General features: G+C 39.7%; 1 protein-coding gene across 1 annotated transcript in view; it reads right to left on the bottom strand.

Annotated features, from left to right (window-relative positions):
- The window catches only part of TMEM132C (transmembrane protein 132C), a 123,352-nt gene that overhangs the window by 98,363 nt on the left and 9,973 nt on the right, over positions 1 to 15,016 (bottom strand). The gene's annotated exons all lie outside the window — the stretch shown is intronic.

Genomic DNA, 15,016 nt, shown 5'->3' with positions numbered 1-15,016 from the left:
GTTGCCCCAATAAGATTGCAAAAACAAAACAAAACAAAACAAAATCACCACAAAAACAACAACAAAAAACCCCAAAAAACAAAACAAAAAACTCAGAGAATTAAAAAATTATATTGAAATGTGAAAGCTCAGAAAAAGAGCTTGATCTGGGGTTTGCTGCTTAGACCAAACCATTAACAAAGGTAAAATTATTACTGTCAACAGAGAATGGGTTTGGGGACTGTTGCTTACCAGAATACAGGGAAAAAAATGTTACTGATACTGTGACTTTTTAATATTTTCTTTCCATAAACTGAAATGCTGTGTTTAATTTTCAGTTTGTTCAGCTTTTAAATTTGACATATTTTCTTTGGCTGCCTCGAACTGTGCTCTTCACTGAACACATCATTTTACTATGAATTTCAGCCAACCTGAACTCTTAATAATCCTGAGCTATAAACACCACAACAATGAAGTTTTTCCATTATTGGAAAAAGGGAACTATATAGCATTTCATAGAAACAGTATTAGAGGCAAGAGCAGAGCTGTTTATAGAATTGCAGCTATAGAAAGGTTTTTCAGACTATATAAGGTCTGAGGTATCAAAAACAATACAAGATTAAAACACTACATCTAAAAAGGAGCAAGAAATGATTTTTTAATGACCATGGTTAGTGAGGCTTTAGATTGCACCTCACCTAAAAATCAGACCCCATGATGAGAACTGGACATTTAAAAACACTTAGAGGAAAAAGCTCCCTCTCCTGATGCCCTCTCTACGTCCATCAGACAGGGCAGAAATCTCATTTATCTATTCAAATGGATCAACCACATCTCATTATATTAATGAAAATCATAAGGCAGAGAGAATTCAGACTTTTTCTAAATTTTTCTGTTCTCATTTACAATGCCAGTCTCCATTTGTTGTAGATCATGAACTGACATAGGAATAGTATTGGAAAATGATAGATATTTGAATCTGGCATTATGTATCATCCTTTGCTACAAACAGAATAATTCTGATGGTGAAATCCTTGCTTGGAATCTAGCAGACATGCTCATTTGTTCAGTTCAAGGCTGTTAACAGACCATTCATACTTCATATATTTTATGTTAATGGTGTATGAACTTACCAATTTTTCATCTTATCTGTGCCATATGAAACAAACCCAGGCTCTGGATACATTCATTTCCAGCCAAGATTTTTCCCAGCTTGAAAACATCAGATCCATAGGCCAAACACTTTGGTTGGCACTATGCTGTCAGAAAGAGAGGTTCTGAGGGTAGTTTCAATCCTCTTAAAACTGTATAAAATCATAGAATTAGCCGGGTTGGAAGGGACCTCAGAGATCATCGAGTCCAACCCTTGACCCACCGGAGCAGTTGCTAGACCATGGCACTGAGTGCCACATCCAGTCTTTTTTTAAATGTCTCCAGGGACGGAGAATCTACCACCTCTCCGGGCAGTCCATTCCATAGCCTGATCACCCTCTCCGTGAAGAAATTCTTTCTAATATCTAACCTAAACCTCCCCTGGCACAACTTAAGACTGTGTCCTCTTGTCTTGTTGAAGGTCGTCTGTGAAAAGAGTCCAGTTCCCACCTCGCTACAGCCTCCTTTCAGGTAGCCATAGCTTCCCTTCTGGACTCAAAAGTAACCCATGAACCTGCTCAGTCCTAGGCAGTAAAGCTTTATTTTTAGTGTTTATGCCCTCTGGGGATGGGATTACTGCTTTGATGACTGAATTGCTTTTGTTCATGCTTTGGTGACAGGAGTAATCACAGCCTGAATGTTACAGGGTGAATGTTGGCAAAATTCAGCTCAAAATGTTTTCACTGGCCTATAATTAGAAGGATTGGTGGCAACATGTAGATTGGCCTCTTCTGTATTTTGTAATTTTTTTTTTCTATTTGATTGGACATTTCTGGTTTGGTTTGGTTTTTGCAGTAGCATTTCAGAGCATTTTCCTACCTAAAGGAAAAAAGAGGCTTTTCAAACAACTTCTGAGAAATGGGAAACTTAGAGGAGCAACACTGAGCATTCAGATCATTCTGTTGCTCATAGAAGGAAAGTCAGTGAGAAAAAGACAAGTCCTGATTTACTGATTCAGTATCATCTTAGTAAAGATACAAGAGCAGGTTTCAGTTCTGAGTTCACACATTTCAGTAACAATCTTGCAAGCCAGACTTAGCAATTATTTTATAATAATTTAAGACAAGTTACCTGTACTGCCTGATCACTTGGGATACCTAGTCTGAGACACCAGAAAGAGGAATGATGTACAACTCTTCCTGTCACAGTATCCAACATTGGCCATAAAGAGAAAGACTTCCAAAATCACAGTAAAACCTGCCCAGATCTTAAATTTTATGAAGACAGCTAAAAAATCCAAAGGATGTAATACAGTATCCAGTTCTAAGAGGATACAGACACTCATTCTACATTGGATGTTTTATAATCTCTCTTCAGGCAGCTAAAAAGAAAAACTGGTCCAAAGTTACTGAAAAGAACCTGTATTTGGATTTTTTTATTACTGTTTTCATCATCTTAGGGAATTGATGTGTTTTCCTCATCATTTAATAATAAAACCTAGTATTAAGAGGGGAATTGAAGAATTTCCTCATACAGCAGGGTCTAGCAGCCCTGCCTTCGAGAATGAAAAATGGAACTGACTTGCACTGTCCAGTGGTAAGAACAGGGGAATAAAGTTTATAAGAAGGTAAAATAGATTTCAGACTTCTTTAATTTTGTGAATTTTTCTGTTCCATATGGCACAGGGGAATAAATATAAGGTGGAATCATGCATGACCCCACACTTAAATGACTTTGCAAATGTATGGGACCTCACTACCTCTGACACTACTCCCCTACTAGGTCGTACTAAAACACATGAGCCTAAGTGTGGAGTAGTACTACATCCCCTTCTCTCTTCTGCTATTTGTACTACAGAATTTTAAGGATGCTTTTTTCCCTCTGGGAAGAAAAGTAGGAAGGGGGTAGCAAGGTAATTTCCTAGTCTGAGTGGCATGATCATTTGTCTTTTGTTACTATGGAAATCAGAGCACAGAGAAACTCGGTGTGGGAGGCCAATTAAAATGTCAATATAAGTAAATATATTTAAAGAGGTCATGTTCATGCACTATGCAATGAGGTTAAAAAAAAGCAAAAAAAAAATAAAAAAATAAAAGCTCATATTTGTATCATGCTAATTAAATTGACAGGGTTATTGCAAATCATTCTGTTTCACTTGGAGCAGTAATTATGTGACACTGCTCAAGGAACCAGTGCTGACTGAACATGCTCCTGTGGCACAACTCTGACAGTGAAAGATGTTCCTGTTCACATCTCTCATCATTTCACACTCCCAAATGCCAACATCTTTCCAGTGAAGCAAACACTGGTTGGTGAAATAAACAGCTACAAGCATTTGTAATTTTGAGCAGCGTTCAACCTAACTGCTCACGAGCTAAAAGACTGTAAAAAAAGAAAGTTTAAATAACCCACAGCACTATTTCTCTTATAGATAGATTTGCAAAAGTAAAGCACCAAAGTAATCAACACAAAAATGGAAGTTTTAATTGCCTTTAATGTGGAGATCGAAAATTGTGTTCATTTTTATGGTGATTTCACTGGAATTATTCCCCATTTAGAGCAGTTTGGCCTCAAAACTTCCAGAGGAAGTTGGTACAGTCAGAAATTCAGAACATTTTATATTAAGTGCTTATATAGTATACAAAGAGAAATACCCAAACAAAACTCCATGTTACTTTTTCTACTCCAATTTCTTTGCTTGAAGCCAGTCTTTCACCTCGATGCAGAACACACCAAGTTTATTTTAAGGTGCAGCAACAGCTTCTGCTGACATCTCCTGCCACTGTGTGGAAGTGTGATGGATGGCAGAAAGACAACGTACAAATGAGGCTTCAGAGGATTTTGCCAGCATCAGCCACACCGACCACATGTCCCTCATTTGCATAGCCAAACTTGGCAGATTTATTTTATTATGGTTCATTTTGTGGTCTCTGCAGATCCCATGAATGTTTGCCTGCATAAAGAAGCCTTGCCACAGTAATTATAATAGGATTCCTTTGCTAGGTAAACAGGAACACTGCCAGGATCTAATCATCTGGCATCTTGGTGCTTAATATTCAGGACAACTCAAATATGAAATGTATCTGTGATGCCCAGAGGACCTTTCAAGTGTGCCATCAAATTTGGATCCCCAATGATTTTTTTATGCTTTCAAACTTGAAAGTGATTTCAGTGCTTTCAGAAAAAAAAAGGATAAATAGAAATGCTCTGAGCCAGGAACACTGTTGGCAGAGTCTGTGAAAACTCTTTCACCCATTTCTGTGAGAAAGAAACTATTTTTATCCTGGGCTGTTCTTGAAAAAAGACTTCAGGTTTATTGTGTAATGCAGTCAGAACAAGACTGAGAAGGGAGTCTGACAGATTTTAAATTATTATGGAAATAATATTTCCTAAGCAAAATCTAGGTATGTCTAGAGAGTAATCTCACTAGAAAGGGCTCATTACAATACTTCATCCTATCTATTTCTGCTCCTAGAGATAGCTCAGAATGTTTTCTTATCTTTATGTTAACAGGAATGAATTTTCTTAAATCTGTCTTTAGCTGAAAGGCTGAAAATCAGTTCTGACTCCTGACAAAATAAAATTGTTATGACTGTTGTGACATCAAGATGCATGGATATGAACTAAAGGGAAGGTGAGGCCCAACTCTAAGGAATCCTGAGAGTGAACTCTGAGGAGAAAAACCAATTTACATTCTGCAAGGTAATAAATATGCTAAATACAGCTGATAGCTTTGCCTTTTTGGACTCAACAGTTCAGGAGACTTCAGGATCTCTAAAACCAAAGTCCAGCATTCACCAAGTTCAACTCAGAAGACCAAACTCCATTTTACATGAGATCTGCACATAAACGTTGGCTTCATGACAAATTACTGAACATTTCAGCTCAAGTACAGCACCAGCTGTGAGGAAATATTTGAAGAATTTATATGCTTCCTTCTAGGTAAAGCAGCTCAGCAGTTGTAGGAAGTTTATTTCAATATGGCAAAATACAATCTGTGCATGTTTACTCCCTTATCAGTCACTCAAAATCATGGATATAGTAAAAATAACAAAGGCAAAATTAAATTTCAGGACATCTGATGCCCTGACAGCCCCATCGTGGGTGTCTACCCTGCTTAACTTGACCAGGAATCATTTAATATCTGCTTACAAGGCACTGTCAGAAGTCAGATGAGCAAAGTTCAGCCACTTGATTACCAAAGGTGGGTCACCAATGTTCTCCCAAGGCAACCAGCCAGCCATCTTCAGACCTGGCACTACACACTGAGAAGTGTTTGCAACCATCCATCTCCACAGGCAGATCTGTCTGCAAATCACTAAGCAAACTGGCAAAGTGCCAAACCCTCTGCTGTTTCTCTCCCTCTCTTTTGTGGGCCAGAAGAGAAAAGCAACAATGCCAAGACAACCTTGGCAACTCTCCCTGTGTTGTTCACTGCTATCTCTTGTTTCATCCATTAGAAGTATTGCAACATACACACAGAGGCAAGAAGGTCATCTGCATGGAGGGGACAGCTAATGCTTTGACCTGTAAGACATTCTCTGCCTAAATTTAGTCCCAAGTACTAGACAGAATGATTAGGGATCCAAAAATGATGTCTGACAAACAAGTATTAGCCTTCTATACACTTTAAAAGTTGGGTTTTGGTGCTTCTAAATAAATATATATGTAAATCATAGAATCATAGAATTGGCTGGGTTGGAAGGGACCTCAGAGATCATCGAGTCCAACCCTTGAATCACCATTGCAGTTCCCAGCCCATGGCACTGAGTGCCACATCCAGTCTCTTTTTAAATATCTCCAGGGATGGAGAATCCACTACTTCCCTGGTCAGCCCATTCCAATGCCTGATCACTCTCTCCGTAAAGAAATTCTAATATCCAACCTAAACTTCCCCTGGCACAACTTAAGACCATGCCCTCTTGTCTTGTTGAAAGTCTTCTGGCAAAAGGGTTGGACTTGATCTCTGAGGTCCCTTCCAACCCAGCCTATTCTATGATTTATGAAAAGAGCCCAACCCCCCCCCGGCTCCAACCTCCTTTCAGGGAGTTGTAGAGAGTGATGAGGTCTCCCCTGAGCCTTCTCTTCTTCAGGCTGAACACCCCCAGCTCCCTCAGCCTCTCCTCATAGGATCTGTGCTTGAGTCCCTTCACCAGCCTGGTTGTCCTCCTTTGGACCTACTCCAGGACCTCGATATCCTTCCTGAGCTGAGGGGCCCAAATACTGGTATACAAGTATATACATATATTTCAGTAAGCACCAAGGTAAGAAAAACACCACCAACAGACCAAATCCATTTTGCTGCAGGGTAGAGGCCATTATTCCAGCTACAAGCTTGCCCATCTTTTTTGCACCAAGGCTTTGAAAGATTTGTTGCAATAATGTTGACTGTAATCCCTTGATGACAGTCACAATGGGTGTTTTAAATGCACTTAACTTGATTAGGTCTCACTGCCTAGTGTGCCTTTCCAGCTATCATATGCTTAGAAGAGTGGAATATAAACCTGGCCAACTCTCAGGCATCCTTTTATTGATCCTGACTCTCATTCCAAGGGTGGTAAAGCTCCCACTGACATCAATGAGCCCTCTCTGCCTGTGTGAGAGAGGAGTGTGTCATCTTTATTCAAAAATAAACAAAGTAAAGTGAATCAAAGAGAGTGGTGGGTGTTCAGCATTTAGAGAGGAGGGGAAAAGAAAGCAGCTATGTTTCAGCTGAGGGAAGCCATGAAAGGAAAAATGGTTCAGTGAACAGGGCCTGATTGGTCTTCATCCTAACCCACCTTCAGATTTCTCCTCTGCTAATGGGGATTTTTTTTGAGGGCACAGCCAGAGAGGATTCCTGAGTTACTGCTACCCAAATATTTTCTGTAACAGCCAACAGGTTTTAATAATGACTTTCAGGAACTGCAAACCCCAGGTGGTTTCAGGCCCACTACACCCTCTAAGAAGTTTTTACAGTACAGCTGATCACCACTCTGCCTGCTCCTACAGACCTTGGCACATATGGAATAAGCACTGAAGAAATTGCATTTAATCACCTTGTCTCTCTTTGTAAGAAATCCACACCATTTTTTTTAAATTAAGTCCCATTTTCAGCTTAAAACCTAGACAATAGGATAAAATAAAAAGGCAACTACAAAAGGCAGGAGTTTAAAGTCACATGGCTGAAACTAATAGAGACCATATTTATGTAAGTATGTGTATTTAAGTGTTTCAGGTTTAGGATAAGATCCCCTTTGCCAAAAATGTGGCAGTTACATTTGCTAGTCTCCATGGGAAATGTTATAAAGAATCAAAAGCAAACATTTTCCTTTCAAATAAACTTGACCCATATGTTTTAGACATATGTTTCCCTTTGAATCCTTGTTCTGCTTTGATGGTGCTACATACTTCTCCCCCTTTAAGAGCAAACACTTTGTTGTTATAGCACTACTTTCCCACAATCCTACCACAAGGGCCTCCCTGCTTTCTGAAGCCAGGGCTTGAAAGTCATCTTCACTCCTTGTGCAGGCAGGATGCCCCAAACCCCTTTCTAAACTCCTATATGCAAACTTAGCTCTTGCATGGCCATCATAGCCACTGGAAAAATTAAATAGCTTAGTGGCATTAAACTAGAAAAAAAGGATTCATTTCTGAATTACCTACGATCCCTTGCACCTTCCTGTTCTGCCTTTTTGCACACTAATTGCTGCATGGGTTTTTTTACATCTTCCCAAGCTTCTTCTGTGGAATTAGCTCAAACCTTCCTCCTTTAGCTAGGATGAGATATTCTTAATATACCTGAAAAAAACTCTTGTCTCACTGTAGCTTTTGGGTTAACAACTTTTGGGTTGTTAACAAGTTTCTTCTTAGCTTAGAAATGAACCCCACCCAAATTAACACCCTGGTCAAGAGGTTGCCTAAGCACCATAGTGGACATTGCAGCCAGAGAGAACACAAAGTCTCCAAATCCAGAAATAAGACATTAAAACTGCAAGCAAAAGGACTCTAACCCTTTGCTTGTGAGCAGCAGTGAATTCAGACTTCTCTATAAGGCCCACTCCAGTGTACTCCAGAACTCTAACACCTATTCCATGTATTTTCTAATACGTTTCTGGAGCTCCACAAATGTACAATTATGTGGTGGTGCTTTACCCAACTTCTATGTCAGAGCTCTCCTTGTGAAGCTTCTGTTCAACCTCACTCTGCACTTGGGAGGTTACTTCTCTTTCTGGACATGTTTTCTTTTAATTATCTGTTTTAATCAGTATGACTAATTGCTGAAAGACAAAAAAGTGACATTCAGGAGCTGGGAGTGTGGTGTTAGAGGCTACTAGTCTTTAGCACAAGTAGTTGACTTATCAGGTCCTATCTGAAGTAAATGGAAGGCTTGACATGGATTTAAATTGTTATGGGATCAGATTTTGGATCAATTGAGATCTTTGTCATTAACTCTCATCTTATATGCAATTTATATCCATCACCAGTAGAATTTCATGGCACCACCACAACAACCAAAAAAGTCCTGGGTCATAAATGGGTGAGGTCATCAGCCTGAAATAATTCTTGGTAATACCTATAGTAAGAAATCATCACTGGTTACAACAGGACTAACATAAAGCATATGGTGAAAGTGACCTTTACAAAGACCCAAGATGATTACATCTAATCAAAGCATAATTTTTCTCCTCCATCTCCAACACTTTATCTGTTTAGAGCTTTGCCAATGTGGAAAGCTCACACCTGGGAATTCCATGCTTTCTAAAACGAACACATCATGTAAAAAATATTTCTGGATGAAACCCCTTGTTATAAAATAAAGTTCAGAAGAAAGTATGTTCTGATGAACCAGAATATCATAAGTACAAATGCATTGTGAAAACACAAGACTGTTTGTACTAACAAAGAAGTTGTTACTGGCCAAAAAAAGTCCCAGTTAGGTTCAAAGTCCCATCATACTGGAACACAGTACAAAAACATTCCCAGACATTTTTCTCCTGGCACTGCTCTCCTACAGAATGTGCACAGGACAAGATACTAACTAGCCTGCTTTGCAGGATGAAATGCCTAACTCTCAGTAGAATTTCACCTTGCAAGATAAATGAGCATGAATATGTAAAATCAGTTACACACAGCATGTAAAAGCTGGGCTTATTTCATTTCTTGTACAAGCCAAAGGCTGCAAAAGAGAAACCTCCATTATGCTCATATTGCTCTTCCAGTTTCTTCTCCCATTGCCCTCTTCCCTCTATACAGATGCACATCCAGACAACAAATAAATGTCCCTCTCATTCCATCACTGCTCAGGGACTCAGCAATCAGCTGGGAGACTGATGAAATGCATGAGTACCCAGAAGACCACAGCCAAGAAAACCCAACTTGCCCTCTTCCTTGCCACCTCTGCTTGCCCAAGGAGGTGATTCAGGGAAGGAGAAACTCCAACTATCATCAACATGCACATCAGCCAGCTGAAGCCTTGCCCTCTCATCTATTCACTTTGTCACCTCAACAAAGGGAATTCCTTGGGAATGATGATGCTTTCTGCATGCAGGACAGCCAAAGTGCCTCCTAGATAGGATTCAAATATGAACACTAGCCCTGGGAAAAGTGAGCATCAGCTTTTGTTAACTCTAGGTGTGTCTTCTATGTTCCTATTTAAGACTTAACATTTGCTTAAGTATTTTATGCATAAGCTATAATTAATATAATTCCATATTTGTTATATCCCCGTAATTTCATACATTATATTCCTACCTATTATGTTCACATTTTATACAGAAATATCTTACCATGAGGTTTCCTGGTCAGCTATATACTCTTTGGTTTCGATCAATTTTCATTCAATAAGCAAACAAAATCAGAAAGCCCCAAGAAAAACTCACTGATAAATGTGTCTGTTCACAGGGCTTTCACTGCTGCATTCAGAATGGCAAATTAAAGACTCCATATCCATTTTTTGTTTTCAATAAAAATCTTGTTTAACAGTGCCATGAATATTCATGTTTTTGGCACGGCTCCAGATTAAGCAAGAGGAGCCAAATCAAACAAGAAAACAAGAGTCCACTTGGCTCTAACAAAAGGATACACTGAATGTTGCAAGCTGAAGCACACTTTAAAAAAAAGTACAAATCAACCTTTGCTGTAAACTCACAGGAAAGTAAAATCCCCTGATACCCAAAGCAGCCTTAGTATGCAAGAATAATATTGTTGGGCAGCAGTTCCTGAGTGATCCCAAGCCCACTGGCATCACTTTTCTGTCACGGATTTACTTCCCAGGAGTGCAAAGGTCGAGGAGCTGCTGCCTCCCAGCTGCTGCTCATGGTGGCAGAGATGACCCAAAGCAGCAGGTTCTGGTGGCCCTGTGACCAAAGCAGGTGCCTTGCCTCCAGCAGTGCCAGGAAAGGTGCTGCCTGCAGCCCTTCCACTCCTCAGTGCAGTGGGGACAAGCTTGCAAAATCTAAATTTGCAGTTACATTTTATGCAATAACAGGAGAGAAAAATTTATGCCCAGAACACCTCTTTTTCTCCTAAGCTTTTGCATATGTGCATGGAAGAGTCACAGCTCCTCTTGGAAGGACCAGCAGATGTGTTGTGAGTGGGCTCAGTGTTACAGCCTCAGGATGGGACAGCAGAGGATCAGCATGGGTGACAGGACACTGAAGTTTCATTTAGTGGCTCTGGACTCTCCTACTCTGACCATTACACAGTACTACTTGCACCAAAGAAAGATATTTTTTTAATATATTTATGTAATAACCAAATAACACACTCACTTCGTTAGAATAAAGCATAGGAGAGATAACTTGTCAAGAAGACTTATTTTAGAAAAGTCAGTCAGACTCACCACTATTATTTTCAAGCCTGACCACATGGAAATGTAATATAAAAACACTGGAACTGTGATAACAGTCTGTCTCATCACATGCTGGAAAGGTATTATCACTCTTTTATAGGACAGCCCAAGAGGTATCACATCAAATGCAAGTCTTACATTGTGTTTAATCAGACAACAGAAATTACAGTTCCAATCTCCCTATATCTCTCTCCAGTGAGAATGTAAGGAGTGGAAACTGCAGATAAAGCAAAACATTGAATAAGTTGCTTAAAGGGAAAGAAAAAAAAAGACTATGCCAAACAGCTGGGTGTTCATGAAATAGAAATCTCAAGTTCTAGCACAACCAACTCCTATTCACTTACATACATTTACCCATATCAGAATATCAAGCTTAATTGAAATGATCCCATCAACATCTGCACAAGAAGCACACACAAGAATTAAGGTTCAACTGAAAAGCAGGATCTTGTCTTTGTAGAACATGGAAGAAAGGATACATTTTACTGCTGCTGTTTCCCAATCTCTATTCCACATACCCACACCTGACAGATACACTTCTGCACTGACACTGTTCTTGTACCTGTAAGAAAATCTGTTCTAAATATATTGCCCAGCAGGGTAGGGGTGCCAGCACACATTGTTGAGGGGCCTGTGACAACTCTTTCTCAAGCTGTTTGCAAGGCCTGGGAGCAGTCAGAAGGCAGTGAGTGGTTCATGCTGTTGGCTGGGGCAGCAGTGCAGGGACAGCTTTCAGCACCCAGACTCCCTGGAGGAAGAGGATGAGCTGTGTCTTGCCCAGTCAGTAATATGGATTGCCTGTGGCAAGGAGAAAGGAGGATTCTGTAGTGGAGAGAATATTGGAGTAACACTAGAATAAGAACATGAAGTTCTGTAGTGAAGAGGTTTGCCTAAAGCTTGATTCAGCCCTTTTGTAATTTTGGAATCATTTATACACTCAACTGGAACTCAGCACCTCTACCCTCCATCATATGGGCATCTTTGAGCTGGATATCCTCTTTCTAAACTGAAAACAGTCTGAAAATACACCAAAATTCCTTCCCATCTGTTAAGTATGCTTATTCAAGGCTCTTTTGTTCAGATGAGCAATCTGATTTAAACATTGCAGTCACTTTTAATCACAACTGACAATTAAGATATTTAGATTAGAAAAATTAAAACTCAAGCCTGCCTATTAACCACAAACAGCTTTACCTACCAGGTCAGGAACACTTACATGGAATGTTGCAAGAAAACCTTCTCTAAGGTGTTTTAAGCCTTAGGTAATACACTAGGAAGAGGCAAGAAGCATAAATAGCCAGATTTAAGAACTCCCAACCATAATCAAATGAGATTCCAATTTTCTCCAAAATATCTGAAATTAATTCCCATACATGGATCTTTTCTGCTCTGAATGAAGCAACTCTAAAATAGAACAGAGAAAACTTTGCCCTTTTTTTCACATCATAAAAATAGGCTCAGATCAAGTTAAATTTAATTTGTGGTCTTTAGTTCTTTCTATTCACAGGAAAGAAAAATGAGATAAAACCAGTTATCCTCTGAACAAATGCTCGAGTAGATGTGTATTTCAGACAGTGATTTTAAAGATGCCTGATTAATTCTCTTAGGTTTTCAAAGATTCAGTTAATGCAATCCTCTTGCATTTCCCTCTCACTTCTTTCATGTTTCTGACTCCGAATCAATTGAGAGTTTGGCAAAAAGGCAAATCATTGAGCCAGTGATCCCAGGGGGCCCCTTAAGCACCTTTTAAACAATTAGCAAAGTAACACTCCTTATCCATTGAGACTTTTCAGCAGAGAAGGAAACACGGATGTTCACTTGCTCTTGCCATGGGTCTTGAATTCCCTCCTTGAATAAGGAGGCCAAATAAAATGCCATAACAGAAACGAACAGCAGTGGATATGTGGAGGCGGATATAATTATGCAACACAAGAGGACAATCACTGCCTTTCTGAACAATCAGAGCTTCCCAGAACAAGAAGCTCTTGACCATTTCCCATTCCCAGGGATCCCTCTTACATCCAGCAGAGATCTAACCATGACTCACTCTCATTTAGCACTATGAGAACAAGAGAGTTGTTGTGGCCCTTTTGATTGAGCCCTCTCACCTAAAATGCCTCCTGTACAACGTTAGGCAAAGCACCCCCCAAAACAACACCTTCTAGTCTGAGCTTTTCTAACATGGAAGAAAGGAGCACTATTCTCAAACCAGAACAATCAGGACTATTTAAAACTTAGCTAACTATATCATTCTTTCACTTTAAAAGGACTCTGTAGAATTAAGAAAGTATCATCTGATCCGTATCAAGTTGCTAAGAATTAAACCCCTTTCACTGAAGTTCAGTGCTCAACAACATTAATATTTGCAGGATAAAAATAATTTCATAAAGGACAATCTTTATTTTAAAACTTACTGCACTTGTTTCAGTTTGCCCACAGCACATACAGCTAAATGCATGAAGAGGCTTTTTGCAGAACTGGGATTTACAGCTTTACTCCTGCAACCACTTCTGTCCATGCACAGCATTTTCAATGTCTTCACTCCCAACAGAACAGTCCCTCAGATTAAACTGTGCAACATTTCAGTGCAAGGTGGTACAGAGTCATTGCCTCATTGGAAATACCTATAAGTGCTCATAGAGGTGAACCTAAAAGGGTTAAAAAGATGTTTATGAGGCTCCATCTGAATGAGTTTAAAAGTATAAAGAATGCAATACAGAACATGCAAGCCCCTTCCTTTAAAGATTAGGTTTGTTGTTTTCTGGTGGGGTTTTTTTTCCTCAAAACAAGCAACAAAAAATAATTGCTACATTTATCAGATAATTGCCATTAGGAGCAGGGAGAGCCCTAGAAAACACTTGCAGAAGGAATTTTTCCAACAGCATTTTGCCTTTCAAGAGCCAGACCGAAGAGCTCTCCCAGGAGGGGGTGGCACAAGGGCTGCTGGTACCAGGGTGCAAAGCAAATCCTCTCCCCTGCTGGGAGGGAGGAGCTGGAACTCTGGATTTGGAGCACCCCACATGGATTCTGAGGAGCTGCAATGGGAAGGAAACTGTAGAAAAGAGCTTTGTGGAGGGGACTGAGCCCACCTCGGTTTCATACAGCTTTTCAGGAGATATTTTGGGGCTTTAAGGCAACAAAAAGAAAAGAAACTGCTGCTTCCATCATTAGCGTTACAAAAAAAAATAGGAGGGATGTTGAACAACTGCCAAAAGTTCATGGGATCAATTCAGCTTCAGAATGGAACCGTTTAAGAGCAAAAACAAAGGTAGAATTCCTCATCTGCAGTTAGATCCCATTTCTCTGAGGCACTCACCAACACACAGCCAGGGACTGTTTCCATCCTGAAGTATTAGAAACCTAATTAAACATGGGCAGAGTTGAAGTAGCTGACACAAAATGATGTGTATGTTGAAATGCAAACCCAGTTATACACCAGGGCACTAAATATTCAGTTTATTGCACTCTATCCATTAAAATCATGACATATTTGTGCAGCTATGGCATCCACTAGGTGTAGGTGATGAGTAAAAAGAACATTAGTGGCTCTTCTGTCAATGTTTACTTTGAGTAAGAAAGAAAAACAGCTGTTACCATAGCAATGGACAAAGCACTCATCACCTGAAATGCTATGAAAATTAAAGAATGCAAGCTATAGATGAGAGCACAACCATACCTTAATAGTGCTAAGAGAGAGAGGCATCTTAATTTCTGAGCAAGGATTCAGGATTTCTTGAAACATCTTTCAAAAGATATTAAAATGAAGCAGCTGTCACCATCTATAGCCAGCTGATAAATTCTTTGCAAAAGTGTGTTGGCATTTCTGCTCAGTGTTAATTACAATAGCATTGTCTCAGGCAGATAAGAGAAAAATTCTTAAGCAATACCCTGGAGTCTTAGAAAATGGAGATTACACACCTTCACACATTTCTGTAGAGGCTAGATTGCCACTTGAAATATCCCTTTTAGGGCTCTGAACAGCTGAAGATACCAACACTTCACCAGGGAACTGAGGAATTGAAGCTCAGTGTCACCTTGCTCAGACCCTTACAGACCTAAGCCACAAGGTTGCTGTCACTTGCCTTCTGAGACTGATGGGACATTGAGCTCTCC

Source organism: Calypte anna, chromosome 15 (assembly GCF_003957555.1).
Source record: "Calypte anna isolate BGI_N300 chromosome 15, bCalAnn1_v1.p, whole genome shotgun sequence".
Classification (NCBI taxonomy): Eukaryota; Metazoa; Chordata; class Aves; order Apodiformes; family Trochilidae; genus Calypte; species Calypte anna.
The sequence above is the reverse complement of the archived record's forward strand: the minus strand, read 5'-3'. Positions and strand labels throughout refer to the sequence as shown.